At 36.0% G+C, this 24,536-nt stretch overlaps 1 long non-coding RNA gene across 1 annotated transcript in view; it reads right to left on the bottom strand.

Moving 5' to 3' along the window:
* LOC134735993 (uncharacterized) overlaps positions 1 to 689 on the bottom strand; it is a 606,060-nt gene extending 605,371 nt beyond the window's left edge. Inside the window, exon 1 of the long non-coding RNA XR_010119602.1 lies at positions 666 to 689. This is a non-coding gene — a long non-coding RNA (uncharacterized lncRNA). The remainder of the gene's footprint in view (positions 1 to 665) is intronic.
* Between the last annotated feature and the right edge of the window lie 23,847 nt (positions 690 to 24,536).

Here is a 24,536-nt window from a genome sequence, read left to right on the forward strand (position 1 = left end):
AAAACTTCATAATTAGAGCTAAAGAGTTTTCAACCATCAAGTAATTTCAATAATATGGTAAATATTTAGATCTGAAGTATTCACCATTATGTCTAAAATACAGATTCCTTAAAGATTTTAATAAAATTATGCTTGTTTCATTCTTCATAAATTTTACTTGTAAAATTAGCAAGGTATGTTTTCATTGTTAAATATTTGGGGTTGCATCCTTTTTGTGAAAATTCTGTATGTCTATTTCAAATTTGTGTATATTAATGATCAGAACAAATGCCAAGAGCATAATTCTATGGGTACTTGGAGCTGATCTAGGGAACATTCCAAAATTTCAGTCACCAAGTGCTCCAATTTAACTAGCAAATTCAACCAAGAACAAAGAGGAGGTTCAAAATCTGAGTGGTAAAATTTAATGTTACTATGTAGTAAACATTTGTACAAAATAGAACCTTGGTACAAATCTATATATTTATGGGCAGAAAAATGGAGCATTAAGATGTGTTTGGGATAGAAAAAAAAGGTGTTGTGAGAATGGAAATCAGGCCATTCAGGTGGCTTTCTTATTTTATTAATGGCATGGATTTTTGAAACATTATTTTACAAAAATACAAATGATATAGTTTTAGATGTTATTATATATTATATACATGAAAATTTTTAAGGGAGTAGACTTCAAAAATTTTTTTTTTATTTTTAAATTTTAGATTTAGAGGGTGCAGGTGTAAGTTTGTTACATTGATGTATTGTGTGATGCTGAGGTTCAGGCTTCTAATGATCCTATTGCCCAAGTAGTGAACTACCCAATAGGTAGTTTTTTAACCCTTGCCCTGCTCCCCGTCCCCACTTTTAGAATCCCCAGTGTTTATTGTTACCATCTTTGTGTCCGTGTTTACCCAATATTTAGCTCCAGCTCCCACTTATAAGTGAGAACAGGCACCATTTGGTTTTCTGTTTCTATGTTAATTTGCTTAAAATAATGGCCTCCAGCTGCGTCCATGTTGCAGCAAAAGACATGATTTTGTTTTATGGCTGCATAGTATTTTATGGCATATGTGTATCACGTATTCTTTACCAATCCACCATTGACATGCACCCTGGTTGATTCCATATCTTTGCTATTGAGAATAGTGCTGCAATAAACATACAAGTGCAAGTGTCTTTTTGGTAGAATGATTTATTTTCCTTTGGATACATACTCAGTAATGGGATTGCTGGATCAAATGGTAGTTCTGTTTTAAATTGTTTGAGAAATCTCCAAACTGCTCTCCACAGTGACTGAACTAATGTATATTTCCACCAGCAGTGTATAAGTGTTCTCTTTTTTCCCCAACCTCAGCAGCATATTTTATTTTTTGACTTTTTAGTAACAGCCATTCTTACTGGTTGGTATCTCACTCTGGTTTTGATTTGCAAGAAGAGTAGAGTTTAAATGTTCTCACCACAAAAAAAGTAAGTATGTGAGGTAATGGGTATATAATTAGCTTGATTTAGCCATTTTACAACACATACATGTATCAAAGCATCATGTTTCATACTCTAAATTTATACAATTTTATCAGGTAAAACATTAAATTTTTAAAATTTTATGTGTTGTTAATTCTCTGGAATTACAATAAAAGTTCACAAGCAAGCCTAATTTGGGTAGTCCCCCAAAACAATTTGCAAGGCAAAAATGGTATCAAAAATGACCTGCTTAATTTAGTATAGCACCATAGTGGCACATGCAAAATAGTACATATGGATACCAAGAACACACTAAAAATATATATGTTGGAAAATCACACTAAACACATACTGGTAGAAGGATATTTTCTCATTTTAAGGGAGCACACAGTGAAAGTCAGTAATGTAATGTTTTGGTGTAATTTGAGCTATAATTATGATGTAATGAATTGAAAAATTTTAACTGCTGAAGCCAAATCCGTACTACATTTAAGGATTGAGGAGTGCCTTGCATAGTATTCTCAAGATCCTTAATAATTCCTCAATTTAAAATATTTGTGCTGATGAGGCTGCATAGAGAATGTATACCCTTAACCCTTGCAAGTATTCTAGCAAACAGGTTTCTATAGATCATATAAGTGAGAAAGAAAAATGTGATATATTTTCAAAGCTACTGTATTTGGGTTGGTGTAAAAGTAATTGTGGTTTTTGCCATTAAAGTGGCAAAAACCACAATTACTTTTGCACCAACCTAATAACATACATTTATTTCTAATACTTAAATATAATACATTGTTAGCATTACTAATAATACCATCACTACTTCTAGTAGTTATAATTTTGTCAATTCTTACAATATACCTGGAATAATACATACACTCTTTCATTCCTACAACAACCTCAAAAAGTACACATTTTTTATATTTTACAGATAAGAGACTAGAGTTGAAGAAATTTGCCCAAATATCCTCAGTTACCAGGATATTTGAATGTTGGCCTCTCTGATTTTGAATTCTGTGTTCATCACCACTGATACTGTTATGGGTCAGTCGTGTCTTTTTTTTTTTTTTAAGACAAAGTTTCACTCTTATTGCCCAGGCTGGAGTGCAGTGGCGTGATCTCGGCTCACCGCAACCTCTGCCTCCTGGGTTCAAGCGATTCTCCTGCCTCAGCCTCCCGAGTAGCTGGGATTACAGGCAGGCACCACCACACCCAGCTAATTTTGTATTTTTAGTAGAGACGTGGTTTCTCCATGTTGGTCAGGCTGTTCTCAAACTCCTGACCTCAGGTGATCCGCCTGCCTCAGCCTCCCAAAGTTCTGGGATTACAGGTGTGAGCCACTGCACCCAGCCAGTAGTGTTGTCTTAGTATATGAAGCTGAGATTATCATTTGTTATCAGAAAAATTGTTATCAACATTTTTTGAGAGACACTGAGTTATAGAGACAGATACATAAAGCAAAAGGAGGTAAAGAAAAATTAAAAGAAGAAAAGGAAAGGGAAAAAAAGCTAGAGTTCAAAGAACAGAAACCAATATATAGCCAATATATTTGTACCAATGTATCACTATGTAGCCAATGATTAACCAAAATATTGAAATAAACTGAAATTACTGTTTTCTGCTCTAGCAGTTGGTAAAACTGCTAGTGAATGATGTGAGAACTAGCAAACTTGAACAAACTTACTAAATCAAATCAAACTATAAGTTTGAATATGATTTATCATGTGAGATAGAAAGTACTATACAGGCTTTAAAGAAAAACAAAAGCAGGTTCAGTTGATAATATCGAAAAGGAATACTAAAAAGTCACCTAATGTCTTTCAAAGGCAGGAAATCTGAATCTAAAAAAATATCAGTTAAATTTCATCTTCAAATAACGTAAAATGAAATTATTTTAGATTGTGAAATGAGCTAAGTTACATAGAAAGAACACAATTCCAAAGATGACTCAACAGTTTAACAAGCTGCCAAGCCATCGCTGTTTGCTGCCATCATTTAAGTACCACCTAGACTAAATGGTGATCACTTTGGTCCAATGGTGTGTTAGAGTCAGGACACTGACTGACTCATGAGATCCAACTGCACCCACCTCTCCCAACTCTGTGCCCAGTGATCACTGAGATATTGGTAGCATGCAATCAACAATGAAGGGAGTATTGATATCACAGAAATTAAAAAACACTACAAGTCAAGTCTTTATATTTATGGAAAGCTATTTTGTTAAACATTTACCAGCACACCACTACTTTGAGTTGAACAAATTTTGGAATTCTCTCCTTGTTTCATGATTCTCTGAGTGTGTCTGGAGTCTATGATCACAAAATCTATGCAGACAATCTGTTTTGTGGAACATTATTTTAGGGAATAAAGGGGAGATTACAGAGTTGTGGAAAAAGAATGGGTACTGTATCCACAGAGGTCAATTATTGTAGAATTAAATAGATGATCAGCTGGTATATTTACATCTCACTAAGAAGGTTAAAATAATCTGATTATTAGTTTTATTTGTCTATTTTGATTATTGATTCAATTATTTGATAATTTTTTATTTCAACTTTCACCCCAGTTGTTACTCTCTGTTACTTCAAATCCAAATTCAAATCAATCGATTGTGCCACATATAAATTTGACTTTTACACAAATGTTTAATATGTGATGTCTAGTATCTTCAATGTGTATAGTTTTTGTTACTATTATTGATTGTCTGCTCACTCAAAAATTGGAAATGTATCAGGATAAATGCCTGTCATTAGTCAGTTAAATGAAGCACTTGAGCAAGATAAAGAATGATTTCCCCTTAGTAGTGACCTTAGAAATGTATTTATTGCATGAGTACATTATAGGAGCATCAAATCATATAATGGAGCATGTCATTGGTGCTGTTTTTCAAAAACTGCATAAAATCACATCAAATGGATTACACTAAAAGCCCAGGCTTTACCCTACACACTATATACACATAACAAACCTACTCTTGAACCACCTTAATTTATACAAAAAAACTATATTTTGTTATCAATGCTTTTAATAGCCCAGCTGTGAGGAAAGCAAGATGGCAGTGTCCTTCAGGTTCACATAGATCAATTTCTTTATGTGCTTTATAGCCATAGTTTCCCTAGGGCATTTACATGATGGGAGAGGGGAAGTTATTAAATAGTACTATAGGAAAAGTACAGAAGTGTTGTTACTTTAGTTTCTATTTCTAGTACCTGTTTATTAATATATTTTTATAATGGGATTCAGGCTGAGAGGCAATATATAGGAAAGAGTCTATAATTTCTGAACCTCTCTAGGGATAGGGACTGAACTGTTTAGATCTAGGATGTGAGCACAAAATCTAAATTTAATTTTAGGAGTTGCTTCAAAATAGTTCCTCAGCAGGATAAATTCATAGACAAAATAAGACAAGACACTTTTCAGTGTGTATTATGCCTACCACTGTTTTCAAAGTAGTATCTATTTTTCAACAAATATCAATGTACTTCTTTAAATATCCAAATGTAATTTAACACATAAGTGAAATATATTCTATGGTTATAATTTTGAAAATGAAACTTCTGGAGAAACTAAATAACTTATTAATAACAAATATGTGATTCCAGCTATTCAACTTGTCCTACTCAAAAATCATTTATTGTATTACAATGATGTATCCTTTTGAATACTTACTGGTTTGCTACAAGTTTCTATTACACAGTGAGCCTGGTAAATATCATGCAGATGAAATCTCTAAGAACGCACAGTGAATAGGAGGTAACTAACTGTCTTCTGTATCTGTTGCTTAGGGTCCAGATTCTATCAGATAAATTTTCCAAAATGCTGCCATTCTTTAGCAAGATTCTTAATGTACATTTATCAAATTCAATCTTCAGCTGGAAATCAACAGAATGTCTTAAGGAAAATATTAAATTAGTCGTTCACATCAATCTTTTATTTTAAAACAATCAAGCAAATAAAACAGCATACAAATGAATATAAACACTTTCAATGTAAGAGATGAAGCTTGAGGCTGATAATGCTGTAACTGAGAATACAGTTAATGATCCAGTTCAATAAACCTTCCCTGTAACACCACATGCAATATTTTGCCCAAGGCCTAGCATATGTGCTGAAAGTGTGCAAAACTATAATTAGAGTATAAGCCAATCTGCTTTGTGATTGCATTGGGTAGCATGGAAAGTGTGTTGCTTGATTATGAAAACAGAATGCAGTGTAATGTGGCTACTTGTTCTTCTGCATGGGAGAAAAGTATTCCTGGCAATGATTTTTGTACCATTTCAAAATTGCTAGAGTGATTAGATGATACTCAAAGAAAAGCAACTACTTATGCATATTTTGGACAGATAGGCTTTTTTCCAATATAGACTCTGATGTTACAGAAATAAGGAACTACTCAAATCCCCTGACACATTCCCCGCAAGGCATTCCAAACGTTGTCTTTTTCACTGCCTTAAATTAGCATTGTTCTATAACTTTCTGCTTTAGGTCTTTTACTGGTAGCTCACCTGCTGTCACTCTGCCTCATTACATAGTATTCATGGTAGGCATCCTGCTGATCAAATATCCATATTTTTACATGACAACAATCTAGTGATAAAGATGCATGTGAAATGAGCAATAAACTCTTCAGAATAAGTTAGAGGCATATGAAATGAGCAGTAAGCTTTTTAGAATAAGTTAAAGTAATGCAATCAAATATTTCAGTAATTAAGGGTAGTTGTTAAAGCAGAGTAACATGTGCACTAATAGTTTAAACTCAGAATTTTGGAAAAAGAGAAATAAAAAAATTAAAAAGGAGTTACTGCGTTACTGCTACCTAGGTCCTAAAAGCTACTATGATTTTTGTTTCTTAGAAGGCCTGGCTTTCCTTCAAGTCTGAACTATCTGCATATGCTTTAAAATAATTATTTATCTCCCTCATACTTTTGGTGTTTCTGCTTCTGTTACTTGCACTTAAATAAACCTATCTGATATATATAATTTTTCAAACCTCTATGAAATAAATACCATATTAATCTGTGTGAGATCACCTGGACGTTAAACAGGAAAACTGAAATGATCAATTAATCAGATTCTTTGAATATCTTTGCCCTTCTTCTGACAAAAGATAATCAAAAGCTTTGCCATCCTGTTGTAAAACGTAAGTAATTGGATTACCAAATAGCTCTAGGCATGTTCCTTCTTGTAAGCAAAGTGATAAAATCCTGATAAAAGGGTCTGGCACAAGGAGCATGTGTTTTGTTTCCAATAACCCTATATTCACTCTCCCCTAAGTAAAGGCTGAACATTCCTAATCCAAAAATTCGAAATCCAAAATGTTCAAAAATCCAAAACTTTTTGAGTGACAATGTGATGCCACAAGTGGAAAATTTCACACCTTACCTCATATGTCAGGTCACAGTCAAAATGCAGGCAAAACTTTATTTCATGCACAAAATTATTTACAATATTATATAAAATTACCTTCAGGCTATGTGTGTAAGGCATATATGAAACATAAATGGCCAGGCACAGTGGCTTACGCCTGTAATCCCAGCACTTTGGGAGGCCGAGGCAGGCGGATCACCTGAGGTCAGGAGTTTGAGACCAGCCTCAACATGGAGAAACCCCATCTCTACTAAAAATACAAAATTAGCCGGGCATGGTGGTGCGTGCCTGTAATCCCAGCTACTCAGGAGGCTGATGCAGGAGAATTGCTTGAACCCGGGAGGCAGAGGTTGCGGGGAGCCGAGATCGCGCCATTGCACTCCAGCCTGGGCAACAAGAGTGAAATTCTGTCTCAAAAAAAAAAAAAAAAAAGAAATACAAATAAATTTTATATTTAGACTTGGGCCACATCACCAAGATATCTAACGATGTATATGAAAATATTCCAAAATCCCAAAAAATCTGAACTCTGAAACACTTCTGATGCCAAGAATTTTTAGAAAAAGGATGTTTAACCCTTACTGTCTCATATGTGGCAGGCTTTAATATTCACAATGGTTTTATATTTAGTAATTGATATTGCTTCAAGAGCAAATACAACTTCTTGTTTACAAATAAGTTTTTCTTTAATTTGTAATTTTATTTTTGCAAACTTAAAATTACAATGAATTTCTCATGTTCAATTATGTGCCAGATAATATACAAAATTTTTGATTTTCCCCTTCTGACTCTTCTGACTCCTCTCAATATTCAGAAAATTAGCCTTGCGATCCAGCTATAGGAACTGTGGTTTTGAGATGTTTTCATATATATTGCTTAGTACAATATATTGTTTTAATATATACATATACCTTCACATCTAAATGCTTAGGTACCCAGTGAAAAGTTTAGAATAAAAAATAATGTGGGCAAATTCTGTTGTAAAGCAAAAGTTGATGCTGTCATTTACTATTTTCATAAATCAACACTGTCCTCTTGTGGTTTACTTAAATTGAAAATTATCTGTAGTTACAGTTTCACATGCTTATTGAGAACCTTCCATTTTCAGGGTGCTTTTAGAGGATTTGGGATTAGAACACTGTTAAAACCTAAAAAGGTCTCTGCTCTCATAGATCTATAGTCCAGCAAAGGACGGTTTCCACTGATAAAGGACACCTGTTGTGGACTTCACATGAATGAGAAAGAAATTTCTATTGTATTAAACCAATGATTTTTCAGTGATTATCTATTATAGCAGCTAGTATCACACAGGACAGTCACTAATTTGCAAACACCCTCAGTACCTATCCCCCTCACCTTCCATTGTGTTCACCTAGTAAAACTTTAATCCTTGCTATATTTAGCTTCACCAACTCTATGCCAACCTGCAAGAGAGCACCTGAAAGTGATGGGGAAACACACACACACACACACACACACACACACACACAAACATTTTGTCTGAACTTGCTTTTATGTTGATGTCCATTCAGATAAAGTAGGAAATTAAAGATGCCCAGCAATTCTACTCCATTTTCTAGTTAATCCATTCTTCCACTCCCCTACGTGGTGACAATTTCACATCTCTTTCGCCCTTCTCATTTTTCACTGATGACCTTCTGTTGTGCCAGACCCCTATTAACTTCAATAGGGATGGTACCAGGTTTGAAAGGCCAGAGACCCAGAGCCAGTGAACAAGACATGGGGTTTATTGGGAACTTGTATACGGGGATGGTCCAGTGGCTGTGGGCTGGACAGTAGAACCACCATCACCTGCAGATATTATGTCATTTATATAGCATTTTCACTTAACACCCTCCCTCTAGCAACTTCCATGTGGCAACCCTCATTTCTTATGTTAAATTATTGCTGTCAGCTGTGTCTGCCAGCGAGGGTATGCTAAAGTTATTGCTGTCAGGTGCATCTACTATACATCTTCCTTTCTATTTTTCTAAGAAAATAGAAGCAATTAGAAAATAATAGAATTCCACATTCCTCCACCATCAGTTATACCTTCTAACATCTCTACCTATATGCCCTGCCTTTCTTCCTGTTGGAAGGATCAATCATTGATGCTTCTACTGTAGACTAACTACTCTTATTCTCCAGATTGCAACTCACTTTCCTTGCACATATAACATGGCTCCTATAGTTGTCTCTTTTCTCTGCAGATTTCATCATGGTTGTTTTTCTTTTCTACTGAATCATTTGCATCAGAATACCAACAATCTATAATTTCTGTCATCATTAAAAACACTCCCTTGACTTCACATCACTTTCTAGCTAGCTGCCACAACATTTCTCTGCTTTCCTTACAGCAAAATACCTAGAAATAATTTTCCATATATGCTGTCTTTGTTTTTCTTGAATATTCTCATTGACTGCATTCCAATCAGGCTTTTGTGCCCTCCATTTTTCTGAAAATACTGCTTGTCACAGTCATAAAGGACTTCCATGTTGCCTAATATAAGAGACACCTTTTGGTCTTTATCTTATTTAACCGTTCAGCCACATTTAACCAGGTTGATCCCTCTCTTCCAGAAATATTTGTTTCCTTTGGCCTCATGAACATTCTCAGTTATCTTTCTACCTTCCTGACTGGTCATTCTTTCTTCTTTTTCTGATTCCTAAATATTGGAGTGCTTTAGTCCTGAACTATTGGAACTTCTTCCTTTTCTGTCCACATTCACTTCTTATTTCATCTAGTATGTGACTTTAAACACATTTATTTATTTAAATAAATATATTGATAAAGGTGGTATTTAAAGTCATACACTGGATGAAATAAAATAAGACATTAGGACACATTTTTATCTTTAGACCTATCTATCCCCTGAAATCTAGACTTTTATTCAACTCTTGATTTAATATTTCTACCTAACATGTCTAGTAGGCATCTCAAACTTGACATGTGCCCAAATGAACTCTTGAGTTCTCCCCTCTAAAATTGTACTCTTGGTTACTTATTCTTCTCAGTAAATGGCAACTCTCCGCTACCATTGCCCAGACTAATACATTGCAGCTGTGCATAATTCCTCTCTTTTTCAAATCCCTTTGTGACCTGGCCCTCATCTTCACTACTTCTCTCACCTCATTTCTATTCCTGAAATACATCAAGCATGTTGATACCTTAGAGCTTTTACATTTTACTGCCATTTCCCACCAGATGACTTTCCTTCTAACTGCATTCATGTCTCTACACACCTCTCACCTGCTCGGAGATGTATTTCCTGGCCTTCCTAATATAAAATACCATTGCTTTCCTTTTAGCATTTAGCACCATCTGACATATTATATATTTGTTTATTGTCTGCCTTCCTATAATAAGGTGTTAGCTCCATGAGGGCACAATTTTACAAGCTTCATTCACTACTGTTTTACTAATACTTGGCAAATGGTAGATAGTAAATGTCTATAATAAATGACTAAATGGGTAGATAAATAACAAAAAAGATGACTATATCTGGAATATAGTGAGCAAAAGAGCATAGAGAACAGGATGGAGGGATAGGAAGGGGCCAGATTTACATAGTTGATCCTTCACCTTTAGTGGCAAGCACCACTTTCCTGGGGAGCAAGCATCCCCCACCCTTTCTCTCCATGTCTCTACCCTCTCTTTTCTCTGGGCTTGCCTCCTTCACTATAGGCAACCTTCCACCCTCCATTCCTCCTTCTTCTCCCTTAGCCTGTGCTCTCAAGAACTTAAAACCTCTTCAACTCACACCTGACCGAAAACCTAAACCCTTTATTTTCTTCTGCAATGCCCCTTAACCCCAATACAAACTCGACAATGGTTCCAAACAGCCAGAAAATGGCACTTTCGATTTCTTCATCCTATAAGATCTAGATAATTCTTGTCGCAAAATGGGCAAATGGTCTCAGGTGCCTGACATCCAGGCATTCTTTTACACATCGGTCTCTCCTGAGTCTCTGTTCCCAGCACAACTCGTTCCAAATCTTCCTTCTTTCACTCTCGCCTGTCCCCTCAGTCCCAACCCCAAGTGTTGCTGAGTCTTTCCAATCTTCTTTTTCTACAGACCCATCTGACTTCTCCCCTCCTCCCCAAGCTGCTCCTCGTCAGGCTGAGCCAGGTCCCAATTCTTCCTCAGTCTCCGCTCCTCCACTCTATAATCCTTCTGTCCCCTCCCCTCCTCACACCCAGTCCAGTTTACAGTTTCATTCCGTGACTAGCCCTCCCCCATCTGCCCAGCAATATCCTCTTAAAGAGGTGGCTGGAGCTAAAGGCATAGTCAAGGTTAATGCTCCTTTTTCTTTATCTGACCTCCCCCAAATCAGTTGGCATTTAGGCTCTTTTTAATCAAATATAAAAACCCAGCCCAGTTCATGGCTTGTTTAGCAGCAACCCTGAGACACTTTACAGCCCTAGACCCTGAAGTGTCAAAGGCTGTCTTATTCTCATTATGCATTTTATTACCCAATCTGCTCCTGACATTAAATAAAGCTCCAAAAATTAAATTTCAGCCCTCAAACCCCACAACAGGACTTAATTAACCTCACCTTCAAGGTGTACAATAATAGAGTAGAGGCAGCCAAGTAGCAACATATTTCTGAGTTGCAATTCCTTGCCTCCACTGTGAGAGAAACCCCAGCCACATCTCCAGCACACAAAAACTTCAAAATGCCTAAGCTGCAGCAGTCAGGCATTCCTTTAGGACCTCCTCCCCCAGGATCTTGTTTCAAGTGCTGGAAATCTGGCCACTAGGCCAAGGAATGCCCACAGGCCAGGATTCCTCCTAAGCCATGTCCCATCTGTGCAGTACCCCACTGGAAATCAGACTGCCTAGCTTGCCCAGCAGCCACTCCTAGAGCCCCTAAAGCTCTGGCCCAAGGCTCTCTAACTGACTCCTTCCCAGATCTTCTTGGCTTAGCAGCTGAAGACTGACACTGCCTGATTGCCTAGGAAGCCTCCAGGATTATCACAGATGCTTTATGTAACTCTTACAGTGGAGGGTAAGTCCATCCCCTTCTTAATCAATATGGAGGCTACCCACTCCACATTGCCTTTTTTTCAAGGCCTGTTTCCTTTGCCTCCATAACTGTTGTGGGTATTGATGGCCAGACTTCTAAACCTCTTAAAATTCCCCAACTCTGGTGCCAACTTGGACAATATTCTTTTATGCACTGCTTTTCAGTTATCCCTACCTGCCCAGTTCCCTTATTAGGCCAAAACATTTTTAGCTAAATTATCTGCTTCCCTGACTATTCCTGGGCTACAGCCACACCTCATTGCTGCCCTTTTCCCCAGTTCAAAGCCTTCTTCACATCCTTCTCTTATATCTCCCCACCTTAATCCACAGGTATGGGACACCTCTACTCTCTCCTTGGCAACCACTTACATGCCCATTACTATCCCATTAAAACTGAATTATCCTTACCCCACTCAATGCCAATATCCCATCCCACAGCAGGCTTTCAAAGGATTAAAGCCTGTTATCACTCACCTGTTACAGCATGGCCTTTTAAAGCCTATAAACTCTCCTTACAATTCCCCCATTTTACCTGTCCAAAAACCAGACAAGCCTTACAGGTTAGTTCAGGATCTGCGCCTTATCAACCAAATTGTTCTGCCTATCCACCCCGTGGTGCCAAACCCGTATACTCTCCTATCCTCAACACCTCCCTCCACAACCCCTCCACAACCCATTATTCTGTTCTAGATATCAAACATGCTCTCTTTACTATTCCTCTGCACCCTTCATGCCAGCCTCTCTTCGCTTTCACTTGGACTGACCCTGATGCCCATCAGGCTCAGCAGATTACCTGGGCTGTACTGCTGCAAGGCTTCATGGACAGCCCCCGTTACTTCAGTCAAGCCCAAATTCCTTCCTCATTCGTTACCTATCTCGGCATAATTCTTCATGAAAACACATGTGCTCTCCCTGCTCATCATGTCTGGCTAATTTCCCAAACCCCAAACCCTTCTACAAAACAACAACTCCTTTCCTTCCTAGGCATGGTTAGGTACTTCTGCCTTTGGATACCTAGTTTTACCATCCTGACTAAACCATTATATAAACTCACAAAAGCAAACCTAGCTGACCCCATAGATCCTAAATCCTTTCGCCACTCCTCTTTCTGTTCCTTAAAAACATCCCTAAAAGCTGTTCCCACACTAGTGCTCCCTAACTCATCCCAACCCTTTTGCATTACACAGAGCTGAAGTGCAGGGCTTTGCAGTCAAAATTCTTACACAAGAGCCAGGACCACGCCCTGTAGCCTTTCTGCACAAACAACTTGACCTTAGTGTTTTAGGCTGGCTCCCACATTGTTCCTGATACCACATCTGACCCCCATGACTATATCTCTCTGATCCACCTGACATTCACTCCATTTCCCCATATTTCCTTCTTTCCTGTTCCTCACCCTGATCACACTTGGTTTATTGATGGCAGTTCCACCAGGCCTAATCGCCACTCACCAGCAAAGGTAGGCTATGCTATAGTATCTTCCACATCTATCATTGAGGCTACTGCTCTGCCCCCCTCCACTACCTCTCAGCAAGTAATTATGCTGAACTCGCTTGGGCACTCTCTAATTGGATGTCCTGGGTCCTCCCAATTCTTAGTCCTTTAATACCTGTTTTTCTTTTTTTTTTTTTTTTTTTATTATACTTTAGGGTTTTAGGGTACATGTGCACAATGTGCAGGTTTGTTACATATGTATCCATGTGCCATGTTGATTTCCTGCACCCATTAACTCATCATTTAGCATTAGGTGTATCTCCTAATGCTGTCCCTCCCCCCTCCCCCCACCCCACAACAGTCCCCGGAGTGTGATGTTCCCCTTCCTGTGTCCATGAGTTCTCATTGTTCAATTCCCACCTATGAGTGAGAACATGCAGTGTTTGGTTTTTTGTCCTTGCGATAGTTTACTGAGAATGATGTATTCCAGTTTCATCCATGTCCCTACAAAGGACACGAACTCATCATTTTTTATGGCTGCATAGTATTCCATGGTGTATATGTGCCACATTTTCTTAATCCAGTCTATCGTTGTTGGACATTTGGGTTGGTTCCAACTAAAAAAAAAAAAAAAAAAAAAAAAATACCTGTTTTTCTCCTTCTCTTATTCGGACCTTGTGTGTTCTGTTTAGTTTTTCAATTCACACAAAACCACATCCAGGCCATCACCAATCATTCTAAATTACAAATATTTCTCCTAACAACCACACAATATCACCCCTTACCACAAAATCTTCCTTCAGCTTAATCTCTCCCACTGTAGATTCCCACACTGCCCCTAATCCTGCTGGAAGCAGCCCTGAGAAACATTGCCCATTATCTCTCCATACCACCCCCAAAAATTTTCGCTGCCCCAACACTTCATATTATTTTGTTTTATTTTTCTTATTAATATAAGAAGACAGGAATGTCAGGCCTCTGAGCCCAAGCTAAGCCATCATATCCCCTGTAACCTGCACATATACATCTAGATGGCCTGAAGCAAGTGAAGAATCACAAAAGAAGTGAAAATGGCCGGTTCCTGCCTTAACTGATGACATTACCTTATGAAATTCCTTCTCCTGGCTTAGAAGCTCCCCCACTGAGCACCTTGTGACCCCCACCCCTGCCCGCCAGAGAACAACCCCCTTTGACTGTAATTTTCCACTACCTACCCAAATCCTATAAAATGGCCCCACCCTTATCTCCCTTCACTGACTCTCTTTTTGGACTCAGCCCGCCTGCATCCAGATGATTAAAAAGATTTATTGCTCACACAAAGCCTGTTTGGTGGTCTCTTCACATGGATGCATGTGATACTTTATAAATGTTAGATGCTAAATAAATGTCTTTATAATAAATTTATGAAGAAATGTCATTATTAGTATTAATAGGAAATGCTCATAATAACAATATGCAAGAAGTAGATAGAAGTTGAAAAGTAACCAGTGCACTGCATCATAATATGTATTTCAAATGTCCCAAAAAGTTTTTCTTAAAGACATTTTTGCTTAAATTCTAATTTCATGAGTACACTCAGCTAATACCAGTGACTATGACTGCCCCAAACCACTCCAAGCTGCCTAAAATGATTGAAGTAGAAAATGTTTTAAATATAAATTTACTAGGGTTGGATAATGGCAATTATATTGTTGTTTTACATTTTCTTTAATCTGTTTTAATTAAGGTAAGCATCATTTTCCAAATACACAATAGCCATTCTTATTTCAGATTTACAATAGTTCAATGTAACATCAATATATATGCATTTTGTGAATGTTTCTACTTTTTATAATATGTGGCTTTTCCTTCATTGGCTTCTATGACAGCAGTCTTTCCTTAATTTCCCAAAACTCAATTTATTCATTTGTTCTTTATCATTAAATAACTATATATTGGATAACTACTATATGTAAGGCATAATGTTGGGTACTGGAGAATACAAATGCAAATATGATGGGAGGCTGTACAGTGAAGTAGTTCAGGGCATGGACACCTGTGTCAGACTGCCTGGGTCAACAGGCCAACTCTAGAATTCACTAACTTTGACATGGGGTAAACTATTTAATATCTCTTTGAACCAGTTTTCCCACAGATAAAATAAGAATAATAATAGTGCCTAACTCATGTATTTTTAATGAAAAACAAATGAATTAATTAGTGCATGTGAAGCATTTAGAACAGAACCTGGCATATGGAAAGCACTCTATAAATGATGTTACTAATAACAAAATGCCCTGCCAGTGTTGCTCAGAACGTAACTGAGAAGTCAGACAAAAGGAAATTAGTATAATACACATGCTACAACCGAGCTACGTAGTGGGCACTTACTGCTTTTTGTCGTTAATTCATCTTCTTTTGCCTATTCCTAAAATATGGGATCCACATTTTCTTCCTGGTTGATTCATCTAGTTTCATGGTTTCATTTATCAACTCTTTGCATATACATTTTAACTGTGTCATAAAGAATTATTATAATTTTCCTGAGAGAAAAGCCTTGTTTTATATGTCTTTTATGACTTTCACAGTACAGTAAATATTGGGACTCATTAAATACTTGCTGAGTTGATTTTATATCACTTGGCTGAAAAGACATAGTCTGAATAGGAATATAGTAGTATAAATAAAAGTGTTTTGAGTCATACATAGCAACAACTATATTTTTAGTGTGAAGCTCTTCCAAATCTTTGTGTGATTATTGACTAAATTTTTTATTTTGCTTACTCCAATAGTTGGTACCCCAGTTGCATAGGATGTTAATTGTTTCTTTTTGTAGTACTTTAATTATCTATATGTGAATATATATTATATCTACTATATTGTGTTATGTAATTTAATATATAATGTGTTATATTCATAAATATATAGTATATATTATATATGTACAGATATATATTATAGGACATATATAACAATATATACTAATATTACATATTATAGTATATATAATGTATTGTATATAACATAATTATATATCATATACATATGTATATATTACATATTTATGTATATAATATATATATATACATACATATATAGCTGAACTGCTTAATAAACTTAAATTTTTCATAGATGCTCCACATATCAACTTTAGTTTGATAAGAATACTCTAACAGAGGCCTAAAACATGAAAAATAAACAAAATCAAAGAGAAAAGCCTAGTCATCTGTATTCAGATATATGTGCACTGGTGTATGTGTATTTATCTCAGTATCATTTTAATATGCAACCTCTTTCTTTCTTAAAGCAACCATATGCTTTTCAGTCTGTACACAGAGAGTTATTTAGGAATAACTGAGTTTGTCATAATTGAATAAATAAGGTTTATATGAAAGGATCTTACAAAGTTAATATGGGGGCCACATTGCTTCAGTGTGCTGGAAACATTCATCTTCCATAACCTTCAAGTTTTTAATGAGTGAAATAGGCATTATTATTGAATATCATGTTGAGAAAGATTAACTAATAAGCCATAATAATTGACAGAGTTTCAGGCAGTTCATTCATTAGCGTGTAGACTCCTTGAGGGCCTTGTTTTATTTGTCCTTAATGACCAACAAAGTGCTATCCATGTCTGTTGAATGAAGAAATAAATGGCTGACTTCAGTTTTTTCCATTTTCACTTACCATGTCATAATTACCTAATCACTCTAGGATGCTCTATGTTAAAGTATAGTCCAATGCAACTTGCATTAGAATCACCTAAATATCTTCTAAAAAATGCATTATTCTAGGTCTTAGTTCCTATCTACTGAATCAGGATTGGGGAGAGGTGTTATCAAAGACTTTGCATTTTAAAAAAGTCTTCTAGGTGGTTTTTATGTAACTCTGCAGGAGAGCTGTAAATCATTACTGATTAGAAAATTTATTCAAAAAATACAAGCAACAGGAAAAAATGCTTAACTTTCCTATTTGTAAGTTTCTTTGTTCATTTTGTGAACATTTGTGAGATTTGTGTAGAATTTGAGGATTAAATGTTCATTCCTTTCTGGCATAAAATAAAGAGCAGTCAAGACACACACACACACACACGTGCACATACAAAGACACAGAGAAACATATACACAGTGATTGCCCTCAGCCAAACACAAATCAAGCAGAAGAAAAAAAAAATCAAGATTGATTACACCCATTTAACACTTGACATTTTAATCAGAGTTGTTGGCAGTTCCCCATTCCTGAGTAGCTATACTAACTTGCAGCAAAATCCTACATAGCTCTGATTTCCTGAACACAGATTTTTTAAACTTTTTTAGAGACATATGTATGTGTTTTACAGGTGCCTTTTGAAATCAATGTTTATTTATAAAGCTGTTTTTGCATTATTAATAACTTACTAAACTGTGATGTGTGGGTACTTATTGTGACCTTAGTGATGTTTTTAATATGTGGGTTAAAATTATCAAGAGTGTAAAAAAGAATGAAATAATGTCTCTTGCCGCAACTTGGACAGAACTGGCGGCCGTTATTCTGAGTGAAGTAACTCAGGAATTGAAAAACAAATAATGCATGCTTTCACTTATAAGTGGGAGCTAAGCTATGGGTATCCAAAACCATCCAGAGTGATAAATGGACTTTGGAGACTCAGAAACAGTGAGGATGGAAGGGAGTGTGGAATTAAAAAGTACATATTAGGAACAACGTATGCTACTCTGGTGACAAGTGCACTGAAATCTCAGCTTTCACCACTATAAAATTCATCCATGTAACCAGAAACCACTGGTACCCTCGAAACTATTGAAATAAAAAAAATAAAAATAAAATAAAATAATTAGTAAGGTATTTTGAATGGAAAATTATCATCAGTGTGTTAATATTTGCTGTGGTTTGAATGTGTCCCCCAAAGTTTATGTGTTGAACACTTTATCCCCAGTGGAACAGTGTTGGGTGGTAGGGCCTAATAATATGTGATTATTAGTTCATGAAGGCTCTGCCTTCATGAATGGATTAATGTCATTATCATGTGAGTGAGTTTATTATAAAAGCAAATTCTACCACCTCTTGCACTCTTGCTGTCACCCTCTCTTCCCCTTCCACCTTTAGCCATGGGATGATTCAACATCAAGGCCCTCACCAGATGCTGGTGCCATGCCCTTGAATTTCCCAACCTCCAGAACCATGAGCCAAATGAATTTCTGTTCCTTGTAAACTACCCAGTTTGTGGTACTCTGTTATAACAACCAAAAATGAACAAAGAAGATACTGATAAAATTCGTTTTACACATTTAAGTCTACAAATAAAATCCATTGCAAAAAAGTTATTCTGACATTACAACTTTTGTTCAGTTCATTGTCAAAGGAAATACTTTCCCTGAAAGGGCTTATTTCATATTTCTGTTACATTTTCCATAATACAGTAATGATTTAGATTCAGTAAATACTTGATGAGCTAATCTTTTATCTAACTAAATAGAGTTTTTAAAAAATTCTGCTGGCAAAATAATTACAAAACACATGTGGGAAAAATTAAACATTAATATAATAATACTATCGGATCTACTACTTAAATTCATAATTTATTACTATTTTCATTTTCTTGGTAGAATATTTTCAGCAAAAATCAAGGATTCATTAGGAATTAAGACTTAAAAATTTCTAAATGGTTGGCTAAGAGAGCCAGAGTTCCAAAGGAATCCCAAATTAAGTCTTGTTATATACTCAGTAAGGGATTAGTAAATGTGTTATGATCTAAATTGTCCATATCATCAGTTTAGTTATCAACAGTATTGAGAGGAGTCATGAAATTACAAGAATGGCAGAAACCATATTGTGGTAGGTGGAGAGTAAGTTAAGAGCAAATGTGATACCAGCATATCAAAGATTAGAAAGTAAATTACCTAATTTTCTAATCCGTGTTTATGTTTAGGTCTTTGACTTAAGTGGAAGATAAAAATATATCTTTTCAATGTTAAACTTTATATATATATATATTTTAAATATTAATTGAAAATAGAAAATATTCATCTTCACTTCATATGGGAAACTAATTCTACTTCAATCATACTTGGCTGCCAAAACAGTATTCTGCTCCTCTTGCTGATGTGATGAGCACATGGATCATGCCAGGAATGTCATATTACTTTATAATGATGGATGGATGGCACCAAACTTAAGAATATGATCAGAATCAAGTTAAACAGAGTTCTTCCCAGGAATTCTTAAATTGAACTGGAGGTAGAGTCTTCTTGCTTGCTAATCATTGGGCTATCTAATTGATTAAGAGAATCAAGACTCTTGTAGCAATTCTTCAAAGTTGTGCGCAATAAGAGATGATGAAATTAATACTGATTGCTACACACTTAGCAATAAGAGACAATGAGAGAAATATGTGGAGGTAATGTGAGGGGGTTCTGGAGAGAGTGATAAAGGAAAAAAGAAAAAAGAGATAAGAAATAGAAGAGAAGGGGGAAGGAGAGAAAGAGAAGGAGAGAGAGGGAGAAAGCGCAAGAAAGACTGAGATCTAGAGCTCTAGCTTTATTCCTGGATATCCCAGTTATGTAAAATGATATATTCCTTTTTTAAAATTAGTTTCTGTTATTTGTAACAGAAATTATACTAACTACTAGAAAAAGGATTAGTGTTAGATGAATTAGGTGAACAGTTATCTCATTAAAAGATAAGCCCATTATGGCCTACATGCGTTACCCTAAACAAGACCTAGACAAATCTTTATTTGATATTTGATCTGAAAACAAATATAAAGTGTTTCCAGAACACATTCTTCTTCTCACTATCAAAAAATCTATTGCCTTTATTTAGTATAGAATGTCTAAATACATCCTCATCACTGAATACCTTTGGAAACTCAGATAATCTCTATCTTAAAGATGTTTTTCTTTTAAACGGGGAAAAAATAAGACAATAATAAAATGTCACAACTACACAGAACTTTTAAAATCATCTGTTATATTTTGCCCGAAATACTTGGTATATTTACATATTTTCTTGAATAAAAGATTCTAGGGTAAAATGGTAAATGTAGGTTAAACAAAGTTGATCATATTTTGATGAATCATAGGAATTTTCAAAGCCCATAAGATATTAATTTCCATTGTTAATTTCCAAGAAAAGGATAAGGGTAACCATGTTTCCAAAAAATTATTTGTTTATGCAAAATTTGTATTAAAACATACAGCCACTGACTTTAGTTTGGTACTTTTTCCCTTACAATATGGGGTACTAACTTATCCTTAACATTATAAAATATATTTTTATGAATGTTAGTAAATTAAGACAGAGAAAAATACTACATACTTGTTAAATACAATAAAGGATGTATATTTTTGCTGATATTAAAAGATCCTATCATGAATGATGGTAGTTATCTGTCAGGTAAAAGGCTTGGGATGAATTCTAGATCATCATGTGTTACTGCTCACTGGAAAGGGTTTAATATGTGTCTTGGTCTGTTTGTGTTACTATAAAGGAGTATCAAAGGGAGGGTAATTTATAACAATAAAAAGGTTTATTTGTCTTACAATTCTAATGTCTGAAAAAAGATCAAGATTGGTCATATGCATCTAGTGAGTGTCACAGGCTGCTTCCACTCATGGCAGAAGGTGAAGGGGAGACAGTATGCACAGAGATCACATGGCAAGAAAGCAAGCAAGAGAACAGTGGAGGGAGGTGCCTTTCTCTTTTAAACAACCAGCTTTCACATGAACTAACAAAGTGAGAACTTGCTCATTACTGCAAAGATGACACCGAGGCATTCATAAAGGATTCACCCACACGACCCAAGCACCTCTCATTAGTCCCCACCTCCAACATTGAGGATCAAATTTCAATATGAGGCTTGTGGGTACAAACATTCAAACTGTAGCTATGGGAAACTTACATACCAAGGACGCAGAAAGAGAAAGCATAGGTCTCAAATCTTCCCATATCCCACAGAGATGCATGCCAGGGCCAGGTGCTGCTGCTGGACATAGTTTAAGTCAGTGTTCTAGGACAGGCATACTGCCGCTCTGTTGTTTTCTCCTTATAACATAACCATGAAAGCAATCTCCGTTAGTGAGGGAACAAATAGGCTGCTTGGCAATATGCTAAGTTTTTACTAGAATAATCTGAGGAGTCATCTGCCAATCACCTTGGGAGCCTGTAGGAGACTGGCTTCAAAAACGGCCCTTACCTCCAACAGAAAACAACAACAACAACAACAACAACACTGGTTTCATGGTATGTGGATTGAGTTTAGCTCCTCTGTTTGTGAGAAGGTCCTCCACTTCACAGGCAATCCTAGCTTTTTTATTGTGCTATTAACCCAGAGAAAGCTTTCTGGTTCATTTTATGAAATTCTAGGTCACATCACAGATTTATAAAATATACTTTAGGTAAAAAAACAAAGCAAGGTGTGGGACAGCGTATATTGTATGAAAATATTTGACTAATTTACATTTTTTTCCCTAAAGGCAATCTATCAACAATCTATCAACAATCTTAACTTTAAAGAGTGATAGAGTTAAATTGGGAATGTAGAAGAGACTTTTTAAAAAATTTTTTTATAACTTTCTATGCTGTTTGAAATTTTTGAACAATGAATATATATTGCTAATATTGAAATAATATTTTAAATTATTTTCTCAAATATCACATATCTAAGACATTATATGTTTTCCTTTAATTAACATAAATCTTAATAAAATAGGAATAGACAAACATATTTAAACTCCTGATGAAAAGTATATAGTATATTTTATTCTTTTTTTTAACTTTTAAGTTCAGGAATAAATATGCAGGTTTGCTATATAGGTAAACTTGTGTCATGAGGTTTTGCTGTACAGATTATTTCATGACCCAGGTATTAAGTCTAGTACACATTAGTTATTTTTACTGATCCTCTCCTTCCTCCCACCCTACACCTTCTTCTGGGCCCCAAGTGTGTGTTATTCCCCTCTATGTGTCCATATGTTCTCATCATTTAGTTCTCACTTACAAGTGAGAACATGCAGTATTTGGTTTTCTGTTCCTGCATTAGTTTTCTAAGGATAATGGCCTCCAGCTCCATTCATGTTCCTGTAAAAAAAATTAACCCATTATTTTTTAAGGCTGCATAGTATTCCATGGTGTATATGTACCACAATGTCTTTATCCAGTCTTTCATTGATGGGCATATAGGTTGATTTCCTGTCTTTGCTATTGTGAATAGTGTTTCAATGAACATTCATACACGTGTGTCTTTATGGTAGAATAATTTATATTCTTTTTTTTTTCTTTTTTTGAGACTGGGTCTCACTCTGTAGCCCAGGCTGGAGTGCAATGGCACGATCTCAGCTCACTCCAATCTCTGCCTCTTAGGTTCAAGTGATTCTCCTGCCTCAGCCTCCCGAGTAGCTGAGATTACAGGCATGTGCCACCACGCCTGGCTAATTTTGAATTTTTAGTAGAGACGGGGTTTCACCATGTTGGCCAGGCTGGTTTTGAACCCCTAACCTCATGGGATCCACCCACCTAGGCCTCCCAAAGTGCTGGGATTATAGGCATGAGCCACCGTGCCAGGCCAGAATGATTTAATTCTTTTGGGCATATGCCCAGTAATAGAATTTCTGGGTCAAATGGTAATTCTGCTTTTAGCTTTTTGAGGAACCATCACACTGCTTTCCACAATGGTTGAACTAGTTTACACTCCCACCAACAGTGTATATATGTTCCCCATTCTTTACAACCTCACTAGCATCTGATATTTTTTGACTTTTTAATAATAGCCATCCTGACTGATGCGAGATGGTATCTCATTGTGGTTTTTATTTGCATTTCTCTAATGATTAGTGTGTTTTTGCTTGTTAATTGGCTTAATTTCCTTATAGATTCTGGATATTAGACCTTTGTTAGATGTTAAGTTCGAAAATATTTTCTCCCATTCTGTGGGTTGCCTGTCTATTCTGTTGATAGTTCCTTTTGCTGTGCAGAAGCTCAGCAAAAGGTTAGTTTAATTAGATCCCATTGTCATTTTCTGCTGTTGTTACAATTGTTTTTGGTGTCTTCCTCATGAAATCTTTGCCCATAACTATTTCCAGAATAGCATAACCTAGGTTGTCTTCCAGGGTTTTCATATTTTAGGGTTTTACATTTAAGTGTTTAATACATATTAAGTTAAATTTTGTATATGGTGAAATAAAGGGGTCCAGTTTCAATCTTCTGCATATGCCTAGCCAGTTATCTCATCACCATTTATTGAATAGATAGTCCCTTCCCCAGTACTTATTTTTTGTCAGTATTGTTGGAGATCGGATCATCGTAGGTGTGTGGCCTTATTTCTGGGCTCTCTGTTCTGTTCCATTGGTCTATGTTTCTGTTTTTGTACCAGTACCATGCTGTTTTGGTTACTGTAGCTGGGTAGTATACTTTGAAGTCAGGTAGTGTGATGCCTACAGCTTTGTTTTATAGTTTAGGATTGTCTTGGCTAGTCAGGTTCTTTTTAGACTCTGTATAAATTTTAAGAATGTCAGTGGTAGTTTAATACAAATAGTATTAAATCTATAAATTGGGGCAGTATGGCCATTTTAACAATATTGATTCTTTCTATTCATGAGCACGGAGTATTTCTCCATTTGTTTGTATCATCTCTGATGTTCTTGATTGGTGTTTTGTAGTTCTTGTAGAGAAATTTCACCTCTCTCGTTAGCTGTATTCCTAGGTACTTTATTCTTTTTGTCGCAATTGTAAATGGGATTGTGTTTCTGATTTGGTACTTGGCAAGACTTTTTGGTGTATAGGAATGTTAGTAATTTTTGCACATGGATTTTGTATCCTGAGACTTTGCTGAGTTGTTTACCAGCTTAAGAAGCTTTTGGGCAGAGACAAGGGGGTTTTCTAGATACAGGATTATGTCATTAGCAAACAGGGATAGTTTGACTTCCTCTCTTCCTATCTGGATGCCATTTATTTTTTTTTCTCTTCCCTGATTTCCCAGGCCAGGACTTCCAATACTATGTTGAAAAGGAGTGGTGACAAAGGGTATCTTTGTTTTGTGCTGATTTTCAAGTGGAATGCTTATAGCTTTTGCCCATTTTGTATGGTATTTGTTGTGGGTTTGTCATATATGGCTCTTATTATTTTTAGGTCTTTTCCTTCCATACCTAGTTTATTGAGAGTTTTTAACATGAAAAGATGTTGAATTTTATCTAAAGCCTTTTCTGCATCTATTGTAATAATATTGTGGTTTTTGTCTTTAGTTCCGTTTATATGATGACTCATATTCATTGATTTACCTATGGTGAACCACCCTTGCAT

The sequence above is a fragment of the Symphalangus syndactylus genome, chromosome X (assembly GCF_028878055.3).
Source record: "Symphalangus syndactylus isolate Jambi chromosome X, NHGRI_mSymSyn1-v2.1_pri, whole genome shotgun sequence".
In the NCBI taxonomy this organism is placed as follows: Eukaryota; Metazoa; Chordata; class Mammalia; order Primates; family Hylobatidae; genus Symphalangus; species Symphalangus syndactylus.